Genomic DNA, 23,946 nt, shown 5'->3' with positions numbered 1-23,946 from the left:
AGGCTGGTGCGGCCGGGTAAGCCCTGGGGCGCTGATCTCATATTGCCAGCAGGATTTGTGGTGCTACCTGCATTGGAGGTCCTGAGTGGAGCCAGCTCAATTGGGTGGGGGTCAGTGAGGAGTGTGGGGCTTGTGTTGGAGGCTCCTCCCCCTCTCATCCAGATGGTGCACAAAGCTGCCTGGGTCTTGTGGAGAGGCCTGCTGAATCTGCTTCCTTCCAGCCCGGGCCGGCGGCGGTACCTGGGTCCAGCGCTGAGACAGGAGCAAGCTCTTGTGACCCCCACTGGAGGATACATTATGGAGCAGTGGACTACGGCGTCCGGGATCTGCGGGGCCAGAAGCAGTGAAGGGGACTGAGCCTGGCGGGGGCGCACTGGAGGAGAAGTGGGACGCAGAGCAGCTTGCTAGGTGGGTGCGCAGGCCATGCGGTGGTTATTGGTGGCGGCACATCCCTAATGGTGACATCCATCCTCCGCTTGTCTCACCTCTGCCGCCTCTGTCTGCTCATGTGGAACTCCTTTGCACCATATCCGGTGATTCCTCGCCACCTCTCTGGAATTGACTGGTTGGAGTGGGCTGGTGCGGGCCATGATGGACCGCGTCAAGGCCACGGTACCCCGTGGATCCAAGAACACGCAATCAAACAAACTGGACCGCTACACTGTCCCTAAAGACGCACAGAAGGCCCGTGAGCCCAGAGACTCAGGATCCGGGGGACCGGGTGAGGAGGAGCAAGAGATCTCGCGCAAAGATGTTATGGCCGCCATCACTGGGGTCAAGACTTCTCTTGACACTGTGGCTATAGATGTCAACCTCATTAGGGCGGATATGGGCAAATTAAATGAAAAGGTCAAGCAAGTGGAAATTACGACAGCTAGCTTAGTAGACGATGTCTCACAACTCCAAGGGGCGGTCAAGGAACTTCAGGACTTCCATATCTTTGCCGCCCTCAAGTTGGACGACTACGAAGGCCGCCTGCGTCGAAATAATATACGCATTCTTGGGGTTCCGGAAAACTCGGAGGGACAAACGCCGGACCTTTTTGTCGAGGATCTAATTCTGAAACACTTGCATCCCAAAGGCCTCAGTAAGTTCTTTACTGTCGAGCATGCCCACGGGATCCCAGGCAGCCGTCCCAAGCCGGGTGCTCCCCCGTGGCCCATGTTGGCGCGGTCCTGAACTTCCGTGATAGAGACGTCATCCTTCAGAACTCCAGAGCTGAAGCCCCCCTGCGGAATGAGAACTCTGACATATCCTTCTTTCCAGACTTTACCCAACGGGTGCAGCGACAAAGACGATCCTTCATGTCGATTAAGCGTGTCCTCAGAGATCGGGGAATGAAGTACTCCATGCTATTCCCTGCCCGTCTCCGGATTGAGGCGGAGGGGCGAGTGTTGTTTTTCGATCATCCCAAGGCAGCTGCTGATTGGATTGAGAGTAGGAGTGCGAGGAGTCCGGCCGACCGAGGTGGGGGTGGCACTGACAATAGTCATTCGGCCTGAGAAGAGACCTGTCCGGGAGTTGGGCTCGTACCTTTGGAAGCACGTGGAGGGTGGGGGGGGCTTCTGGTGGATTTACATGGACCTGTGTAATTTGATTAAGATGGGTATACAGTAGGTTTGCTGGGCTGGGTAGGGGCGGACTACATTCCGCCCCCCTCCGGGTTTTTTCTTTCTCTTTTGAACAGTTTTCTAGGGCGACAGGCCCTCTGCAAGTTTTTCATGGGCAGTTCTAAGCCCAGAGGGCAGGGCAGCGGGGTTGGGGGTAGTTGGGTGGGAGTGTTTTATTTTTGGTTTGAAGTTTTGATTACGTCAGCAACTGCTACTGATACAATGCTTGGGGGAGTGGTAGTAACCGCAGTGAATTTTGATATATTTGGATATGGCACCAGTTGGGGACAGTGGGGTTGAACTGTTGAGTTGGAATGTCAATGGGCTGGGGGATAAAATCAAGCGTTGTGTTGTTCTTCAAGGTATTAAGCGTCACGCCCCTGACATCGCTCTACTGCAAGAAACCCATTTAGTTGGAAATACATGCAGGGCACTGCACAGAGGGGGTTACGTCTTATTGGCACATGCAGGCTTCACCACGGGCTCCCGGGGGGTTGGCATACTGATGAAAAAGGCCTTTCCCCTTGTAGTGCAGAATACTTGGTCAGATACAAGAGGACGATATGTTGGGATTTCGGGCATGTGGGAGGGCCACCCTGTTACCTTCCTGTCGGTCTATGTACCCCCGGGCCTTCAGGCAACCACGTTCAGGGACTTGGGTACGCTGCTGTTGGAGATCTTAGAGGGCCTCTTGGTGTTGGGAGGGGACTTGAATTCAGTGGTTTCTGGGGACCTGGACCGGCACCCTCCCAGGGCTCTCCCTCGCTCGCACTACTGGCTACCGGACTTCCTGGAATCCTTGGGGCTGGTGGATGTTTGGAGGGTCTTTCACCCCGATGCTTTACACTATACCTTCCACTCCGGGGCACATGGGAGTCTATCTCGAATAGATTACTTTCTGGTACCTGCCTCCCAAATTGCCCATGTCCGGGAGGTAAGGCATCTGGCAAGGGGCATTTCAGATCATTCGCCGGTCTGGCTCCAGGTGGCGCTCGGTCACCAACAACCGGGGCGAGTCACCCCATCAATCCACAGTATCTTCGCGATCCTCATATCCGCCGGGAGCTCATTCGGGCCATTGATAACTATTTCAATGAAAATGAAGGCTCAGTAGAATCCCCGCAGATGCTTTGGGAGGCATTTACGGCAGTGATACGGGGCCAGGCCCTTTCCTTAATATCTGGGAAGAAGAAGGAACAACGCAAAGAGTTGATAGCACTAGAGGTAGAGGTGGGGAAACTGGAAGCAGATCTAAACGTTGCGGTCACACCAGACAAGCTCCACATTCTCAAACTCAAACAGGAGGACTACAGGGCGCTTGCGACCGACCAAGGAAAAGTCATAGGGAGAGCGGTTCAGGGGTGTTTGTATGAGGTGGGCGACAAGGCCGGGAAACTCTTGGCCTGGTTGGACAAGAAAGAGTTGGCAGGCCGGCTAGTACCTGAACTTCGAGGACGGGAGGGTAGTTCCCTGGTGGACCCGCAAGCAATTGTGGACTGCTTCGCGGCCCACTACCAGGCTGTCTATACTTCAGCAGCCCCCTGCCCTATCGAGGACTCCCGCTAGGTGCTCACCGATATCACTTTGCCCAGACTGTCGGCGGACGACCATGACTTCATGGAAAGTGACTTGTCCGACAACGAAATAGCGGCAGCCATACGATAACTCAAGCATGGTAAAGCCACCGGCCTAACGGGCTACCTATTGAGTTGTACTAGCTCAAACCAGACAAGTTAGCCCCGTATCTGAGGGCCATGTACGAGGATGCGAGGCAAGCGGGAATACTGCCAATAGACCAACGTACTGCCACAATTGTTACTATTCACAAAGAAGGGAAACCCAAGACTGAATGTGGCTCCTACCGACCGATATCCCTGTTGAATTCTGAGTCCAAGATCTTGGCTAAGCTTCTTGCTACCCGGCTCTTAACAGCGATTGGGTTTCTGGTCCACCCTGATCAATCAGGTTTCATACCGCACCGTAACCTGGTGCTGAACCTGCGCAAGGTCCATGGGGTTCTGGGCAGGGCGGCCACAATATCGGAGCCGGCAGTAATAGTCTCCCTGGACGCGGCCATGGCCTTTGACACCATCGAATGGCCCTACCTTTAGGAGATGTTGGAGAAATTTGGATTTGGATCCAAATACATACAATGGGTGCAGTTACTGTATTCCCAACCTAAGGCCCAAGTAGTGGTTAATAACAAGAAGTCAACTGCCTTCGAGCTCGGCAGAGAGACCCGTCAGGGCTGCCCCCTGTCCGCGTTTCTGTTTGCCCTAGCGTTAGAACCGCTGGCAGCGTGGATACATCAGGACCTGAGTATAAGGGGTATGCGTTGGTCCCCAGACTGGGAGGACCGGATTTCTCTCTATGCGGACGACATCCTCTTGTACTTGTCCTCCCCAAGGAAATCACTGATAGTGGTCTTGGATATCTTCACAATCTTTAGACGGTACTCCGGCTACTCCATAAATTGGAGCAAATCCCTCCTGTTCGTGGTGGCGGGTGAGCCCCGTTTCCACCGCGAGGGTGCCCACTGCCAACTGGCACCGAAGGGTTTACCTATCTAGGTATCTTTCTCAGTTTAGATTCTTCTCTTCGTTATTCTCACAACCTTCAGCCCCCCCTGCTTCAGCTGCGCAAAGACATTGCCAGGTGGAAGGCGCTCCCCCTCTCTCTGCTAGGCAAGGCTGCCCTTTTTAAGATGATGTCTCGGCCCCGATTCCTGTATGCCCTTCAGAATTCCATGGATCTGATACCCCCGTCCTATTTCCGAGAGGTCGAGAGCCTCCAACGGGATCTGCTGTGGAACGGTAAACCTTGCATTGCTCTCGGCAAGCTTTCCCTAAATTGGTATGACGTAGGCATCAGCCTGCCAGACATACGATTGTATTATTGGGCGTCCCATCTGTCCTCCATTAACCACTGCACATATGTTCAGCCAAGTGACCCGGGATATAACATGGATAGGTGGCTCCTCTCGGGGGGGACCTTTAGTAGAGCCCTTTATTCTAGACCCCTGCACTATCCTCTTACAGGCCCCACTCACCATTCAGTACATGTTTGGCATGCGGCCACCAATCGCTTAGGCTGGAGACGGAAGATGACGCTCGCAACACCGCTATGGGATTCCGAGCAACTGGGTGACCTATGGAAGAGTAAGGGATCTGACTAATGGGATCTCAAAGGTATTGCACGCATAGAGGATTTGTGGGATAAATCTGACATTAAGTCTTTTGCATCTTTACAGCAGCAATATAGCCTGGCCGAATCTGAGCCCTTCCGATACACACAGGTTCGGCACGCGCTTCGCACACACTTACAGCCCAGGACCACGCTGCTGGAATCCTCCCCACTGGAAGATAGGGTACTAGATGGCCATCTCCCTGACAGCACCATCTCTCTGATATATAAAAAACTGGTCAATAACGTCTCGGATCCTCTCCTGGCTCTTCGAGAGAAGTGGACCAGGGATGGCATAGAAATGGATGATGAGGAATGGCAGGAGGCAGTCTCCTCTCCCAGGGTTGTAGCAATACCAGGTCATCTCCATCTCGTCCAATTAAAACTCCTTCACCGTGTCTATGTAACAGGGCCCCAACTGGTGCGAATGGGAAGGGTGGAAGAGGGAGCCTGCAAGCGTGGCTGTGGACAGCTAGGGACCTTTTTTCACATACTTTGGGAATGTACGCAGATCCAACCCTACTGGCGTGATATTCATGACATTATCAATACTGTTCTGTCAGCGCAGCCCCGAGTGGAGGCCGATAGGTGTCTGAACATTTGGGAACCGACTGACTTGAATGTCTGCTTGACGCAGTGGGTGACTTTAGGGCTGATGCTGGCCAAGAGGAATATTGCCCAGTGGTGGGGGGCATTGGTTACGCCCACGGCACAGGAATGGGAAAAAGACATGGATTGGTAAATGTTTAGAGAAAAGACTGTATATGTGTCAAGTGGATGCCCACAAAACTGGTCTCGTGTGTGGGGCTTGTGGAACTCCTATCGAGAAGATATTTGTCAGCCCCCTTTGACCCCTGTGTGTGACAATCCCTGTCGCCCTAGACTTTCCACCATGTACAATTTTATTTAGTGTATTGCCTTCTGCATCGCTGATGCCCATTGATCTGCTCCTCCTGTATGGTCATGCAACTGCTGATGTTTGGTTTTGTTCATAAAAAATAAAAAATATATTTAAAAAAAAAAGAAAGCAATGAGAACTTATATTAAGGAGTTTTCGCCGGTGCCAGCTTGACCGCTGACATACAACAGTATTGGCTTTAATGATGTGCATGTGCACTCTTGTCTTGGTGGAATCCATGCTGAACTCTGTCTTTCACCTCCATATATTTTTGTTTTTGCTTGTCATTTTGTTGTGCAACTAACTCTTCTAAATCAATAGTTCCCTGTCTTCATTTTTGCATTGCTGTCTCCACCTCATTCATTAATAGCAATTGCCCGGGGAATGCCCCGTTTGCTCACCGGCTTGCCAGCTCTCTCCTGCCAGGACCAGGGGGCCAGGACTTGTTGCCCAAAGCTGCACCACGCGCACAGTGTCATCGGCAGTGGCAGGAGCTGCTTGTTTAAAATCAGAAGCGGACGCCCGCAGCGCAGGACGCCCTTTTGCTCACCGGCTTGCCAGCTCTCTCCTGCCAGGACCAGGACTCGCTGCCCCAAGCTGCACCACGTGCACAGCATCACCAGCAGCGCCAGGAGGTGCTAGTTTAAAATCAGAAACGGACGCCCGCAGCGCTGGACGCCTGTTTGCTCACTGGCTTGCCAGCTCTCTCCTGCCAGGACCAAGGGGCCTGGACTCGTTGCCCCAAGCTGCACCGCGTGCACAGCGTCATTGGCAGTGCCAGGAGGCGCTAGTTTAAAATCAGAAATGGTTGCCTGCAGCACGGGACGCCCGTTTGCTCATCGGCTTGCCAGCTCTCTCCTGCCAGGACCAGGGTGCAAGGACTCCTTGCCCCAAGCTGCACCTCACGCACACCATCATCGGCAGTGCCAGGAGGCACTTGTTTAAAATCAGAAGTGGATGCCCGCAGTGTGGGACGCATGCGGGCGTGCCCTAGCCATGCCTAGGTGAATCCTGGGCCAAGGGTGGGCCCGTCTACGCCGGTCCACGGCCGGACGAGGATGGACTGTGAGTTGGTTTTTGCCATTTTTTTCTGTTACCATCTTGTTCTTGTTTGGGGGAAACTGGAACTGGCATTTTCCCCACCCAATGTTGTTAGGGGTTAATGGTAGACTCAGCATGATTACTTTATCTGGCCCAGTTGCTGAGTGGCCCCAACTCTGCACATAACAGTCTGTTTTTACCCCACGCCTCCTATAAGCCACTCGTTTTCTCCAATGCCTGCAAGACTGGATGATAACTCTTTTCCTGGCTTGCTTTTGTCGAGTCTGCTCTGACAGAACTACGCTCATTGGATTGGACCACAACTCAACACTGTCCAGTTTGTTTGTTACGCATAACGCATAGTAGCGAGCCTATTGGACTTACGGCTTATTTGTTTTGCATATTGTAACTGTCATCTATATTTCAGGATTATTTGTATCTGGATGCTTGCCTTTATCTATTCCATTATTGTGTAATTTGTCTGTCACCTATTATTATAATGGGCAAAAGGAAATCCTGCGAGGGCGACATACGTGAGGGAAGAAGGAAAAAGTTGAAAAGGGGTAAAATGAAAAGCCTAGTTGGAGCACAAGGGGCAGGGGAAGGGGCGATGGACAGAATAAATAATCTTCATGTGGAATGTGAAGTCTTATTAGACCCCACTCAATATGGTCCCACAACTGATAGTAACACAAAGCAGAGTGGAGAAAGTGGGCTTACAAATAGGAGAATTCCTGATATGTTTACAAAGACATCTAAAAGTACTGACACCCAGGACTCCCCTAGCCCACTTGCCGCGAGTCCAGTTGTAGATATATCACCTACCTACCCGGCTCTGAGTGTCATGGCTGCCTTCCCATGCTCAAATAGATTTGATATCCTAAAAGGCCAATCAGAGACAGAGACCGCTTCTCAAATTGCTTCCCCCCCAAGATGGTAGGAAAGCCGTAATGAGTACTTTGATCCCTAACACCGAGGACATAACAGAAAGCAAAAGGTAAAGCGAATGGCTCAATAGAGCTATCACTAGGCCAATTACAAGGCCCCATTGCCACGCAGTTAACTGCTGTTATGACCGAGATCCAGTGTCTTAAGGCCTTTGTCTGTAACTTAGTGGATTCACTAAGTAAGACCCATTCAGATATCGTGCAAGTTAAAACCATGCTAGGAGACAACACCGAAACAGTCCAAGCACAATGGGGGACATGAGTGGTAAGAGTCAGCCAGTCATCCACCGTTATGTTAAAACCCCGACTGGTATTAACAACGATGGAAAAAAACATTAGCAAGCTCCACAAATACAGGACGCATCCATCTAGATAGGGGACAAAAGTAAAACCCAAAAATCAAAACCCTAGATCCCAAAATCCAATATCCTTCCCTCTGTTAAACCGTGACTACCTAGGACCAATAAGATCTTGTCTGCCTAATGAGACCCCTACTAAAACTGTACAGAAAAACATAGTATACATGACAAATGTCCCTAAACACATTGGCAATACCTACAGGGAAGATGCGGATTCGCTCCATAACAAATGTATACAGTGGATAAGGCATGTCAGGGGTTGTCACTCAATAATCAGAGAAGACATCCTCATCCTGCTAAAGAGAGTGGCAAACTAGTTTCGAAACTTTCATGAGGATTCATTAAACGCTGCCAAAGTTATTGGCAAATCAAAAAACACTTTTCTTATGGAAACTAGGTCCTAAGTGCAACTACTTACTGGTGACCGCCAGTAGGCAATATTTCACTTACCCTATTTATACTTATCTGTGTGGTAAAGGCACACATGGTAAAGGCATATTTGTGGTAAAGACATTTGTTGTAAAAAAAGCATGGTAAAGGCATGCATGGTACACCTCCTAAGAGACATCCTTCTGAAAAGAGACTGGTTAACCAGGCTAGACCTAAAGGACGCTTACTTAACAATTCCTATCTGGGGACCTCACCAGAGATTCCTTCAGTTCTTCTGGGATGGGAAGTTATTCCAGTTTCGCAGCCTTCCCTTCGGTCTTTCATCCGCCCCTTGGTGTTTTACCAAGGTTCTCCGACCCGTTACCGCTTGGCTCAGACAGAGGGGAGTCAGACTGATTATATATATCTCGACGACATCCTCATTATGGCACAATCAAAACAGACCGTATCCCTTCACACAGATCTTACAATTCGCCTTCTACAACATCTTGGCTTCATCATAAACATGAAGAAATCTTGCATAATCCCAAGTCAACAGACACAATTTCTGGGTTTCTTAGTAGATACAATAAAAGCAGAACTGAAACTTCCTTCGGACAAAGTAAGGAAAGTGAGGAAAGAACTCAGGAATTTACTCAAACTAGATCGGTTCCCCTTAAGGTACTTAGTAAAGATTCTAGGCCTTCTCTCTTCAACAATTCAAGCAATCTTTCCGGGCCCATTACACTATCGAGCCCTTCAGAGACTCAAAGCCAGATCACTGAGAATGACCCTCTCCTACTCACACTTGATTTCCCTCGACCAAGACTCGAAGAGCGAAATTCTTTGGTAGTTGAAGAATGTAGAGGCATGGAATGGCAGAGCCATTTTTGGGGAGGAACCAGACCTTATAATAGAATCGGACGCGAGTTTGGAAGGATGGGGAGCCAGATGTGGGAACTCATCCACAGGGGGTCGTTGGACTCTTCAAGAGAAGAAATTGCATATCAACTGCTTAGAATTATTAGCAGGTTCATTCGCGATTCGTTGTTTCACCCAGAATTCTGCGAAATGCTGTGTAACGTTACGGATGGACAACGTCTCCGCAGTACGTTATGTCAGCAAACTAGGGGGTCCTCACTCGAAGGGTCTGTCGGACTTAGCGAAAGGTTTCTGGGACTTTTGCTTGCACAAAGGAATATCAGTCGTAGCGGAACATGTTCCTGGTCTGAACAATGGTGTAGCAGACTGGTTCTCAAGGAATTTCAAGGACTCCAGCAACTGGAGACTAGACAGACAGATTTTTCTAGCCATACAGGCCAGATGGGGTCCTTTCCACACGGACCTATTTGCAGATCGTCTGAATACCCAGTTGAAGAACTTCTTCAGTTGGAGACCGGACCCTCAAGCTCAGAAAGTAGACGCATTCCTTCAAGATTGGAGAGGTCTGGCCCCTTATGCTTTCCCACCTTTTGCCTTGCTTCCTCGTCTTCTTCTTCATGCTCGTCGTTACAAAGAGAGCATGGTGGTGATAACTCCTCTATGGAAATCCCAAGCGTGGTTTCCAATAATTCTAGAAATGTCTATCGACTTCCCCATTCTGATTCCTTCTTTCAGAGAGGTACTCATAGGGCCAGAAGGAGACATTCATCCCCTGGTAGAACAGGGTCTTCTGGTTCTGACGGCTTGGAAGATTTCAGGAGACAGTGGCGAATCCCAGGCCTTTCGTCAAATTCATTCACACTCATTTCCGAATCATGGGCACCCGGTACAAGAAAAGCTTATCGATTGGCATGGAACAAATGGGTTCGCTGGTGCCTTCAACGAAGTTATGATCCCGTTTCAACTGATCTAGTTCATGCTGTCAATTACCTTTCTGATTTATTTACCTCTGGTCTATCTTATTGAACCGTTAATGTTTAAAGATCTGCTATCTCTGCTGGCCACTCTTTAATTAACGGAATTTCCGTTGGGCAAAGTTTATTAACTTAAAAAATGATGAGAAGTATGAGAATTCTCAACCCTCCTTCTGCTAAGTACACAGCCATGTGGGATGTCACTCTGATTCTTAGAACCCTATCCTCTTGGGGAGATAACTGTTCTCTTTCTCTTAAACACATTTCCTATAAACTTACAGTTTTACTTTGTCTAGTATCTTTTAGAAGAACCTCAGACGTTAAAGCTTTAGAAATCTCTAGCAGGGCTTTTTAACCTGAGGGAGCTTGTTTCTTCCTCAAGAAGAGAACCAAGACTATGTCTTCCTCCATCTTTTATCCTTTTTTTCCTCAAAACGAAAGACTCTGTGTTGTTAAGTGTCTGAAAGAATATGAAAAAAGAACTGAATATCTGAGAATGAACGAACAACAACTCCTCATTTCTTATAGATCCCCTCATAAAGCGGTTTCTTCTCCAACCCTGGCAAGATGGGTGAAAGATGTTATGCATGAAAGTGGAGTGGATGTATCGGTATTTGGAGCTCATTCCATTAGAGGTGCTTCGGCTTCAAAGGCCTTTTTTCTGGATGGTGGTCTTCAAGATATCCTTAGGGCAGCAGATTGGTCAAATGATACTATGTTTAAGGCTTGTTACTTTAGACCAATCCCTAATGTGATTGATAATGTTCTTAATTCACTTTAAACTTGCATAATATGGCCTCCGTGTCGTGCCATAAAATTTAGATTTTTCACAGCCCTCTGGGCAGAAAATCTGGATTTTATTAAGGACACGGAGGCTAATATTATCCCACCACTAATGATGTATTTCCCTCCCTATGTGGATACGATTTATTACGTGGTATTATTCTTTTTCTTTCAGAATGAAAAAATTGTTTCCTTCGGACCACTCCTTTCAAGCTTTCCTTCAATCATTTTTTTGGCTGTTTCTTCTCGTTGATGGATCTTTCATCGCAACTTTAACAAAGAAGGAAGATGGCTGGTCGGGAAGGGACTATATAGTTATTTAGGATCTTCATTGAAGTTCTGTATTCTTCAATTGTTGCTGCTGAGATTTGGCAATAAAGGAGATTTGCATAATATTAGCCTCCGTGTCCTTAATAAAATCCAGATTTTCTGCCCAGCAGGCTGTGAAAATTTAAATTGTCTATGCTCCTTTTCTGTCTTTCATTCATAGTTTTGGGTTTAAAGGTGTAATTGTTCTTGCATCTTTCTTGGTGAACATATTGTGTTCTACACTTAGGACCTGATTTAGATTTTGGCGAATGGGTCACTCGGTTGGTGACGGATATCCCGTCTGCTGAAATCTAAATCCTAATATATACCATGGGACTTAGATTTCGGCGGACAGGATATCTATCCGTTGTAATGGAGTAACACGTCCGTCGAGATCTAAATCAACCCCTTAATCTAAGGAGCATTTGTGCTGTCTCTTTAAGCCATTAGCTTCTTTTTCTCAGGAACCTTCAGCCATTATCTTGGGAAATTGTCCACCACATTACTGAACTGTCCCTACCTGCCCTGTATATTAGTAGCATTCCTATTGTAATTGTTTTGCACTGTAAATTGCATTCTTTATTGCTTTTGTCAGCACTCCAGTGAGAGTGTCAAACCTATTGCCTTTGCCAAAGCTTACCTATGTCTTATCATGATGCAATGCCATTTCTTCTAGTTCAAGATTTTGGAGCTTCCACCTGACACTGAGTGCTCTCTAGACTAGTGGAGGCAATGGTTCAGCAAATAGAACTGAGAGCAGGTTGTCTAAACCCTCTACTAGTCTCCAGAAACATTCAGAGCGAAATACCACATACACAAGCTCATATATTCCTAAATGTGCTGTCTTCCTCGAATGTGCTGTAGCCACTTGCTATACATTCAATTCCCTCTCTGTCCTGATTAGTTGTAGCACTACTGCCTGTGAGCTGGAAATCCACATTTATCAACAGAGCGCTGTTTCTGGTACTGTCATTCGTGGTAAAGGAAAAGAATCGTGATAACTGTCTTAAGTAAGCTGTCAAATACTGCCTATATTTGCTAGTTTTTAATGTGTAAATAAGTACAGTGACATATGATTGTTGTTCAAAAACCAAAGAACATAAATCTACTCTGAATTGCACTTGTATGGGCAGTCTACATTCTTACTAATATATTATTGCTTGAATAACACAGGTGCTTCCTTAAAACTGACCCTTTGTGCTGAATTTTTTTTATTGAATTTTCAACCCTTCGACATCTGCCCCGCCTAGAGTTTGCCTCTATAGCAGGGGGTCAGTCTACATGAGTGTGATTCCATTAGGATCTATGGGCTCTGTCGTTTCCAGGAACACTGGCAGTGCATGTGTGACTGCAGCCTTTGATGAAGCTCCTTTGAACACTGGCATGTCGGATGAGTGGACCGGATGAGTGGACCGCACACAGGTGCTTATTTAGAAGCCCATTGAGTCTCTGGTGCCTCACTTTTTGTGACGCACCAATGACGCAGTGTGCCTGCTCATATTTACAAGGCCAAATAAAGCCACCCTGTGTAGCTTTTCATGGCCTTTTAGATATGGCCCCCTTTTACATATTACTCTGCATGAAAGGTACATTCCCTTCCTGCACAAAAACAATCCCCCCTACAATGCAGACACTCTTGCACCATGGTGTAAGGATGCCTGCATTGGCGCACAGCAGCCCATTGTGCACCAGTGCGGGGGAAAGAGACAGGAATCTGCCGTATCTTGGAGATACTGCGCATTCCTCCGTTTTCTTTTGACGCACCTCAGCGCAGCCCACAATTTCCGGTGCGTCTCCTCCTATCCACCCTCTTCCAGTGCCCCTAGATGAGAGTGGGGATGCCTCCTCCGCGTTGCTTGACTGGCTTTTGCCCTTATGAACATGAGGGGGGGACATCTGTAGAAGTCATCTGCAGTCAACAGGAGTTGAACCAGTTATTGTGTTTCCCCTGCACTATATACGGGAAAAACAATTGTCGGTAGTGTAGTCCAGAAATAAAACAGCCAGCCTTCTGAAGGCACACAATGAGACTTGCAGAATCGTTAAAGACGAAGTGAAATATTGTTCAGCCGTTACCAGAGGCAGAATGTTATTACCATCATACCGAACTGACAGGTATTTGATAGAAGAATTAGTAGTAGATTGCACTCATGCTGCGTTTCATTAGTTCAGCTATAAAGCCATAATTACAAACAGAAATGTCTATGTGTTCACGAGCTCATTTGCCTAAATGTGCATATAAAAGTAAAAAGATTTGTTTATACGACAGAAAGCTGTGAAATGTGAAGCACACCTGTAAAAACGCAACAGCGAAAGATCAGCGGGTTTTCTGGCAAGAATAAGCTCGCCGTTTTCAGTTTATTTCAAGTGATTCCGTCCAAGATCCTTTCGAAATGTTTTTTTCTACTGTAACGAGGGTGGCAAGATTCAAATGGGATGTGATTTTCATTCATTGCACTACGAGCGCTTGCATCTGTTACTCTGCTGAAGGGCTTCAGCAAGCTTGTGAAGTCAGCTGTTTGCATGCCCTCAAGACGGAAAGTGAGACGTAAGGTCGCAATTTTCTGTAAGTAGCAGCGAAGGTGAAGTAGTGATAATAACTACAAACTTTACTTCCAGAAGTCGCTCTTGAAGAAATTTAATTAGGCACACTGTAGAGCTCAGCATAAAGCGCTGTCAGTCTCAGACAGATGCAAAGAAGTTAATGCAAAGGGAAGCTAGCCTGAATATTCTCTCATTGGGTGATTGCGGGGTAGAGGCTTCAGGCTTCCTGAATGCCAGAAAGGTGTAGAATCTGCTTAGGTTTATAATTTGAAAAGAGGGGTGGAAGGCGTAAATACATCTCAGCCAATGGCCACATTCCTGCCCATGCTTTTTGCCCACTATGCCACTCTAGACTCGGGCACTAGCTGAGTGCAGGGTGTGCATTCTGGTATTTTTCGAACCTACATTACATATATTTGTGCCCCCTTACAGTCTGCTCCCCATGTTTAAACTAGATGAACTGTTTACGTTTTCACGTCATAACTTGTTCTATAACAATCAGTTTGTCCAACACTTATGTGCGATATAATAGCTCAGATGAATTGCATGCGTTAATTAGAACACCGTGCACATATAAAGAAAAATTCCTTACAATTTACGTAAATCAACAAGATTACTGGTGTATATAATGTTAATGTCAAGTGAGTTATTTTTGTATCAGCACATTGATTCAGTTTTTGCTAAACGCATGGTTATCCCGTTGTGGTTGCAATATAAAGGTGGCAGGTGTATCACACCATTAAAACGGCTGTTAGTGGGGCTGCCGTCCAGATGATTGTTACCTCTGATTTATTTGTAAGTTTGCTTTACTCATCATGTTTGGTTAATTTATTTTGGTCACGCAACACATCGGGTGTATGCATGTTCATGTTTAAAATAAGCGGCAACCGCGATTTTCAGAACAACATGATTTTGGGAGCAGACATTTCGTGCTAGGAGTTATGCCTGGGTTGTTTGTAATTGACATGAGATTGCAGCCTATTGCCACGGGGTGGGGATCACCGAACACATTTATTTTTTCGCAGGCGATTACATATATCGTCCGTGGGGAGGGAAAATGCGTCGTTTATATTGGCATGATATTTATTTTTGCAGCTTTTACCATCGTGACATCAAGTTTATATTTATTGGAGACATGCTTATACTCATATAATCTTTTTCAATGTTTACATTTCAGTTACCCCTGACAAAGACACTTGTCCCGAAATGCATTTGGTTTTTAATGTTCACGGATATATTTTGGATTGTTCCATCTTGAGGAATTACGCTGCGAGAAACTTTGTCAGCGTTTTACGCATATTGGAATCTTTGAGATGTTGTTTAAAGTGAAAACATGAAAATTTTGATACCTTCGTTTCATCTTGTTTTAAACACTGGATTAATCTGAATTAAAATGGATAAAAATGATTACTATATATATATTTTTTTTAATCCATTTTAATTCAGATTAATCCAGGGATTACTATAAGGCCAGTATAAGAGGATTTTCTCTGCAATTTATCTGGACACAGAACAGCGAGCGTAAGAAAGAAACAGAAAAGACTACTGCAAGTATTCTTACAGTAGAGAATCAACAAGCAGAGGCACTTTTAAGGGGTCTCCCAAAGGCAGAGGAACTGGGATATATTTTAATTGATCTACAATCTGCACTGAAAAAGGCATTAAGGGAAAAAAGTATAGTTAACTTAAATAAATACTGGTTATCCCAATATTAGAGCGGGGAAAAAATAGGGAAGATCCTGGCATATAAGGTGGCAGATGATAAGGCTAAGACTCTCATAAAGTCGATCAAAGGGTCTAACAATGCTGTTTATGAGCACCCAAATCAGATATTTGAACAATTTGCTAAGTATTATCAAGAACTGTACACTCCGGAGAATCGACCAGAATTGGACGATATATGTAGCTATTTACAAACTAACTCAATGAGAAATATGGGGGAGGAAATATCAGATTCATTAACAGCTGATATTACGACGATAGAAATTAAATCGGAAATTGCTGCTTTGTCGTCTGGTAAAGCATCAGGAGAAGACTCTATACCCCTCGAATTATATAAGATTTGTATGGATGAATGACTCCCACTTTATAGCCAAGTAATTGGATCTATCGGAGCAGGAGGAAAGGTCCCTGATTCATGGAACATTACACAGATTGTTTTCTTCTTAAAAAAAAATAAACCAGCAGAAGAATGTGGGTCATATAGACCGAATCCTTTAGACTATGACTTTGTTGCCGGTTGTTATTTCACGGACGCGCGAGTCAACACAGTGGACTTATCAAGGTCCCTGTTAAAAAACATCAGCAACAAAACAGATTCAAGCGAAACACAAATCTGTGAAATAATACAAATAAGAGGAACAACAAAAGTTTTTCATGGATGGAATTTTTCCCTATTTAATTGAATATCCACCAAATCCATTTTATATGCGGAGTTACTTCTTATCACGGAAGCCATTGCAATCGTAACAGAGTCTAAAGGATTCGGTCTTGCTCATTATCTGATTAGAGCCTTGATAAAGCCCAGGGGGCGAAACGTACGTCGGCGGCTGCTGTTCTGCGTTTTATGAAAAGTGAAAATAAATATAACAAAAGGACCTGATTTGAGATTGTGCTTGGCTTCAAATTGAGAGGACAATCTATCATTGGTTGAATTGGACTATCTTTATGTGGGAAACAGAAAAAGTTTTTCAATCTTTATTGCTATTCATTTTGGACTTTTTGAATGGGATTAGAGAAATAATGATCGAGTGTGCTCTGGTGTTTTATGGTTCAATGTTTCAACTACGCCTTGATATTCCAATTGGTCTAGCATTTCTGCAATGGGAGCTTTCGCTTCTCGCCGCATGGGATATTGGGGTTGTGGGTGTGGCATTGACCGCAATGGAATCTCATGACTGGGAGAAAGTTTATCCCATCTGACCTGAGTACGATACAATGCCAGTGCTAGCACCTGACCCCACTCCTCTGCAAAGCTCTGCGCCTGCACCTTTGGCACTGAGTGTGCAAAACTAGGGAGGATTACCTCCTTCCCTCTCGAGGCAGCCAAAACGAAAGGTGGGGGCCAGTCCGCCTCCGCTAACAAAATGTCATATGTAGAGGTCAGATTTTCCCAAAAAATCCCTCTTATTGTAGGTTGTATGTCACCTTCAATTAAAAGGACTATTTAATATAGTCTGTCAGGGGGAGCCACTCTAGTGTCAGCAGTTTCTACTGTAATAAACGTGTCAGTTGCTGTCACCTTCAGATACGGACACAGTGTTAGCCGCACTATTGTAACCTCCGCTGCGCTGTCTAGCAGCGTTAGCGCCCTTGTCAGGTTCCGAAGCTGTGTTCTCACTATCTGTGGCATACCATGCGGTTAATGCAGCAACTTTATTTTTCTGAAACGGAGGGTGTTGACTTGGAAAGTCGTCCTACTTGCCCTTACCATCAGATGGGCGGGGCTGCTCACGTCCTTGCGGGGCTATATTAATATCACCCATAAGGACACAGAGAAGAAATACAATCTATTTGAAATGTAGCACAAAAAGGGCAGTAATTCAAAATGCAAACCTTTTTAATTGTCAAGCTTGAATGAACCTGTAATTCATCCATATAGGTAGGTTAATACGTCACTTCTGTCAACCGGAAACAGGAGTGAGGGTGTTGTGGACAAATATAAGCACTACTACTAAAGTGTCTCGAATACAAGACCAAACGTTAGGTGCGCCATGTTGCGGGGATTCTGCTCATGCACAGAACTATGCACAAGAACCAGGACCTCAGTGAATTGTGGTGTACCAAAAAACTCACCTCAGTGCCCAGAACCCCTCTCTGACTAGCATCAGTGTCTCATTCGTCCTCCGTACTACAGCGAAGCTACCAATGATTAGACATCCCAGAACAAGCGACTTAGGGTACTCTCAGGAATGGTGGGAATCAAGAACACTCTTGTTTTTATTCTCATACCAGTCCACAACGTGAGTAATCAGAGACACGGAAAAGTTTAAAATGTTTATTTTTAACTACGTACTCTAAGATGCAGTATTTTGGCTAACATAAGCAGGCAAATGATTATAAATAAAACAATCAGCATTGTTACAATTCCATAAAAAACAAAGGGAGAAATCATGTTATAATGATAGTGGAAACAGGTCTTATAGCGCCTTGTGTACCACCCTCCCCTGGCTAGGAGCTAGGTTTTATAATAATAGAAGGTCTCTAGGTTCGAACGGGGAACCCCATGCCTCCAAGATCAGCTAGTCACAACCTAAACACAATTGTTTAGATATATTGAGCATTTGTTGACTTTTCTATTATTTCTAAGTCTTGAGGAAGCCACAGGCCTTATTAACCATAGTTTTGGCTGCATTCTAATTATTTGAAAAGAAGTTTGCCAATAAACAAACAGGCATCTTGAACACCATCAACCGATCCATTTATTATGTATTAGACATGGGTGAAATTTAAATTATGCCCCATAATTTCATTACAAGATCCGAGGCTACCATTATGCATATGACTTTTAATGCAGTCCCCAAGTAGCCGCATACATCATAAAGCAAATGTTCCATAAAGAACGTTAAGAGTAAATAAAAAAAGGCATGAGACCATAACATTCAGCCTCTTTTAAATGCGGCTCCAAGCAGATAAGTTCTTTTCATTACTTCTCTAGCACGGAATTAACAATGTTTGTTGATGGTGTTATTTGCCTGTTTTGCCTTGCCTTACTGACTTTATTGCCACTCTAACTTCTGCGCAATTTCTCTGGGCCCTTATCCCCCAACCTTTTCACTCTTCTCTTCCTGGTCATTGCGGCCTCCAATTTACGGAGGTCGACTTCTGACCTTGTCTATTGCTTACTGAGGTCAACTTATGACCTTGTCTATTGCTTTTCTTTCACTATATCAGTGTTTGCACTATCCACCTTTTCTAGGTTTGTTACAAATGTTTTAAGCGATATTTCTCTTTTCAATTCATTTCCTTACCATTGTCTCCCCCCCCGACTCCTCCGTTAGCGCGCTATCCCCCCGGACCGGAATTGGGGTGTAAATGATCGAAACAGGCTTTCACGCTGATTAGGTAAATATTTGAGGAATGTACCTTGGCAACGCACCTCTAACGTCGCTGCGTTGCCAAGGAACATTCCTCATTGTTTCAATGACGCACTACGTCTTAGAAAGGCCTTTCAATGCCCCGTCAAGCGCACAATACCGGTAACATAGCAACCACGCTAAAAACAACTTCCCGTGATCACACTCGAGCGCATTTACGGTCCTTGGAGGCAACGATCAGCTGGTAGTTTAACAGAAACCCTTTCTAACGCAAAAATCGATATAAATCCATTAAAAAAAAGGGGGAAATCTATTCACTATTTATTATAAGATCTATTATCATAATAATATACAAAAAGGAGATCATTTTGATTTACTATCCCTACTATTTAATCCTAACCTCCTTTATCATATCTGACCTTGATTCAGATGAGGCAGAGGCTAGCATACAAACCCCTAACCTAAATAATGAGGATTTTAAAAACATCATCCACGAGGAAATGAGATCTTGTATGTTCGAAACTCTATCTAAAGTAATGACATCCAAAAGATCCTTCCAATGTGAAGAGGATGATAATATTCAAGAACAACATACCCTTCCTAATGATGATCTCATTCATAAAAGGGGAAAAAGACTTAACAAAAGTAAGAATTTAGATTTTATCCCCAAGAGCACTGGAGGTCCTAGTACCTTTACCTTTATTGGAGGTCACCGCAACTCAAATACTTTGGGTATCCCTAGGGGCACAACGCATAAAGGTGTCCCTAGCGGCACAACGCATAAATGTGTCCTCAGCGGCACAAAATATCTGGGTGTCCCCTGCAGCACAAAATATCGAAGTGCTCAAAATGACGGCCTCGATGAGAGAGATGATGATTTTGAAGACGACTATGCCTCTGATTCTCCTGATGAATATATTTTAGACCTGGATGAAGACGACCATGAGTTCAACTCACAACTCCTCGAGGAAGATCTCGCTCCCTCATCAAAAGATACCATTCTAGACCCCTTAGGTCAAGAAATGTTCTCTCCTCTTAATATAAAACACCCCAGGAGCTCAGAATGGGTTCCTCAGGAGCACGTGAGCAAATGTATAAATAAATGGCTAAGGAACCCACTAGACAGGGATGCTTGCAATCTATTAAGAGCTGAATGCTCCAGACCCTCCATCGGTGATAAAGCTTGCCAGACTCCAAATCTTGATCCCGAACTCATCAAATACCTTTTTAAGCTCGGGAGAGACCCGAGGAAGGGAATGGAGAAATCCCTTAAAGGTTGTCAAGATAGAGTCATGGATATCCTAGGCCATCTTGCCAGAATTATTGATATAACCGAAGATATCCACATCAATTGCACCCCCCTAAACACAGAAGTAATTAGAGGTCTTAGCCAGAGAGCTCTCGTGCTACTGGGTAATGCTAACGCCAGCCTCAACTCAGAGAGGAGAAGAGTAGTCGTTACCAAAATTAGCCCAAAATTAAACGATGTAGCTGACAAAGAACCCTCCATCAACCCTAAGGGCTTGCTCTTTGGTGAAGACCTGATTAAAACCCTAGGCAAATACATCTCGACCTTTACGGCTTTAGATAAAGCCCACCAAAATATGAAAAGAGTTTTTAATTCCAATAACCTTTTCGGGAGGGCCGGTAGACGGGGCCTGTCTTCCGGCTGCTTCAACCGCAGACCTTACCCTAGAGGAAGAGGATATGGCGGAAGGGGATTCCAACCCTCGAATACCCCTCAATTCTTTCCACAAAGAGGAAGAGGATTTCGCTCCTGAAACTTCAGATCTCGTGGTGCATCCAACGACAACAACACCCAAAGTAAGTACAACTCCTACCTTCCCTCCTCCTCCTCCTCCCTTTCCCCCAAAAGTGGGAGGCAGACTTAAACTTTTCTTCCACAATTGGAAATGAATAACCCAAGACCCATGGGTTCTGAAAACTGTGAGAGGGTTTATGATAGATTTTACGGAAACTCCTTCTTTCCCCAGAGACATTCCTCTTACTTTAGATCAGGAAAAAATATTAGTGGAGGAAATCTCCTCTGTGCTTCAGAAGGGTGCCATTGTAGAAGTCCCACTAGAGATGTTAAGATTTATAAGCACTCTCTTCCTGGTCAAGAAAAAAGAGAAAGGTTGGAGACCCGTCATAACTTTAAGGGATCTCAACAAATACCTTGTTTACAGACACATCAAAATGGAGATCATTCACCTCCTCAGGGACTTACTCCTAGAGGGAGATTGGCTTGTCAAATTAGATCTGAAGGGCGCTTACTTTACCATCCCTATGGCCAAAGATCACCAATTCTTTCTTCAATTCTTGTGGAAAATCATCTCTTTCAATTCAAAGCCCTCCCTTTCGGTCTCTCCTCTCCCCTTGGTGTTTCACCACAGTCATGAGATCAGTCGCCTCCTTCCTAAGGGAAAAAGGCATTTGTATGATACTATACCTGGAGGAGATCGTCATTCTCAAGACTAGGGGTGGGCGGAATTTGTGATATTAACTTTTGCAAATTATCGCGAAAATGCTAAAAATCTCCGCAAACACGCTGGAAATATCGCGAAGACGCGGAAGATTTTTTCCCGAATGTTCGAGGTAATTTTTGCATAATCGTTTTCACTTGTCCCGCCCTCTCGCGATGCTTACTTCCTGTTCCGGGTCGCGCAATGCATGTTTGCGCCCGTTCGCGGTAGATATTTCCTGTTTGCGACCGCTTTTACTTGATCGCGTTGCTTTTTGCTTGCTCGGGGGGAAAATAACGCGCGAACTTGCGCATGTGGTCGCAATGGGCGCGGCCATCTTGTTTTTCACTTTATTGCATGGTTCTGGGGGCTGATTTTGAATCCTCCCTACATCTTTTCAATCCTTTGTTTAAACCCATTTTTTTTATCTTTCTTATTTATTATTTCTCTAACTATTTTCCTACTTCTATATTTTTGTTTTTTGTCTCCTTTCTTTTTGTTTTTTTAGCTACTTTTTCCTCTTTCTATTGCCTGCTATTATTTATTTCCTTTACTTCTTTAATTTTATTACCTTTTCTTACCCCAGAACCATGTCTAAGGGTAGGGCTGGTAGCCGTCGCAGCCAGAGCCGCGACCGCCTTCCTTGCGGAAGGCGGCGCCCACAAGGGGTGCAGGCATGGGCCTTATTTGGGGAGGTGGAGTTGGCTGCACTGATTTTCTTTGTGCAGCGCCACCTCCCCTCAACCCTGGCAGCAGGTGGCAGGCCTGGGTCCAGGTACGGCCTCCGGGAGCATCAGCAGCGGTGGGGGAAGGTGCGCCGGGCAGTGTCACGCTTCTCTTGGGTCCGGCGCACCCAGGCGCAGCTGACGCACCGGTGGTCCGACATCCTGGACCGTGAGCAGGACCTGCTGGACCTGCTAGGAGTGGAGGTCCCGGGGCTTGGTGAGCAACTATTTAATTATTACTACTTTGTGTCTGTTCTTCTGCTCTGTGTTATATATTGCGAATATCTTTTTTTTCTTCCAACCAGCTAGAATGTTGCTGCTTACATTCCAGGTTAATTACGTTTAAAAGTCTTCTGTGATTATGACACAGGTGCTCTTCTGCGCTACTACTAATCTTACTTGTTTGCAACTTTGCGTTTGCGCTTGCTTAGCGTGATTCTGTACGAGTTTATTTTAGAGAAATTAAGTTACGTAATGCTACAGTGACTCTAGTCCACTCCTTACTTTGTCCTGTCACTAATAGATAGGGGCGGATTGATACTTAGGTTAGGTACTTTGTATGAGTTTCTAATTTGTCAGTGGTATGCGTGATGCCCCCTCAGTTACGTAACGTGCTGCTAGTACGGCAGTCTTTATTAGAATCTTTTCTAGTTTGTTCAATGAGTGGTGGTAATTGGCTTAGCACTAGCAGAACATCAGCATCAATCAATCAACCCAAAATTTGGTGTATACAAAAGATGTAGTCATGTGTCCTCCATTTGACCATATGGATTGTTGAGGAATAAAAGAAGTGGATATGCATACTTAATGTACAATTGGCATGCCTGGAATAGGTGGGCTAGGTTGGGTGGTACGTCGTACTTAGGCTTAGTTGCTTGTAACTTAGTATTCTGGAATCAGAATGGAAGACTGGATTACTGTTGATAAATAGTAACTTAAGTAGTCGATCCGCGAATCCCCCGATACTACTTGTTGACCAGATGAGATCGGTCAATTTAGTTATTGCAATTGTTGTTTACATAAGTGTTTTTTGACCGTTGTTAAAAAATAGTGTATTTGTTTGACACCATCCATCAATGTTTGTCTCTATCTTATATCTTTCCTGTTCATCAGCACCCAGGGGCAGACAGACAGGGGTGGGGAGTCGGCGGGACAACAGTCCGAACAGCACCACCAGGAGGACACCAATGAGGGCTCCTCTGCTGGCCCCAGTAAGTCTTCTTGTTTTTAATAATATTTCTTATTCCATAACTTTTACTGCACCATATTTTTCACGAACTATTGTTTGTTTCCAAATGCTATTTTTTTACCAACAATTATCCTTCGACCTGTACAGTTTCAAAAATCTTATCCCTGCCTCTGCTATGATGACTCTCAGTACTACTACTACTAATACTATCAGTCTGTCTGTACTGTAGTAGCTGGTCTTGCCCAGTTGGCCAGTGCCACTCTTTATGTGAAAGGTTGTAATATAAAACTCATATTCACCAGTAGCTCTAGCCATTGAGTCCAATCCTTTGGGTCATCCTCTTGTACTACTTCTAGTCTTCTTGATCTTGAGTCTTTGTTAATCTTGAGGCTTTGAAAATTCACAGCAACAAAAGCCCAACCAGATTTATTACTATTTTGATACGATAGCCTATAGGACATACTACTACTGTTGTAGGGAACTTGCACATACACAGACCTTTGCACAAGAAAATAGGATGTTGGTGATGGTAGGTTGGACCTTCCTCACACACCTCAATCAGAAATTCAGAACCCACCACAATCCCCTGCTCGACTATAGTACTGTCTTGTCATAACTATTAGGTCTCCGAA

This window comes from Triturus cristatus, chromosome 2_1, assembly GCF_964204655.1.
Source record: "Triturus cristatus chromosome 2_1, aTriCri1.1, whole genome shotgun sequence".
Lineage (NCBI taxonomy): Eukaryota > Metazoa > Chordata > Amphibia > Caudata > Salamandridae > Triturus > Triturus cristatus.
The sequence above is the reverse complement of the archived record's forward strand: the minus strand, read 5'-3'. Positions refer to the sequence as shown.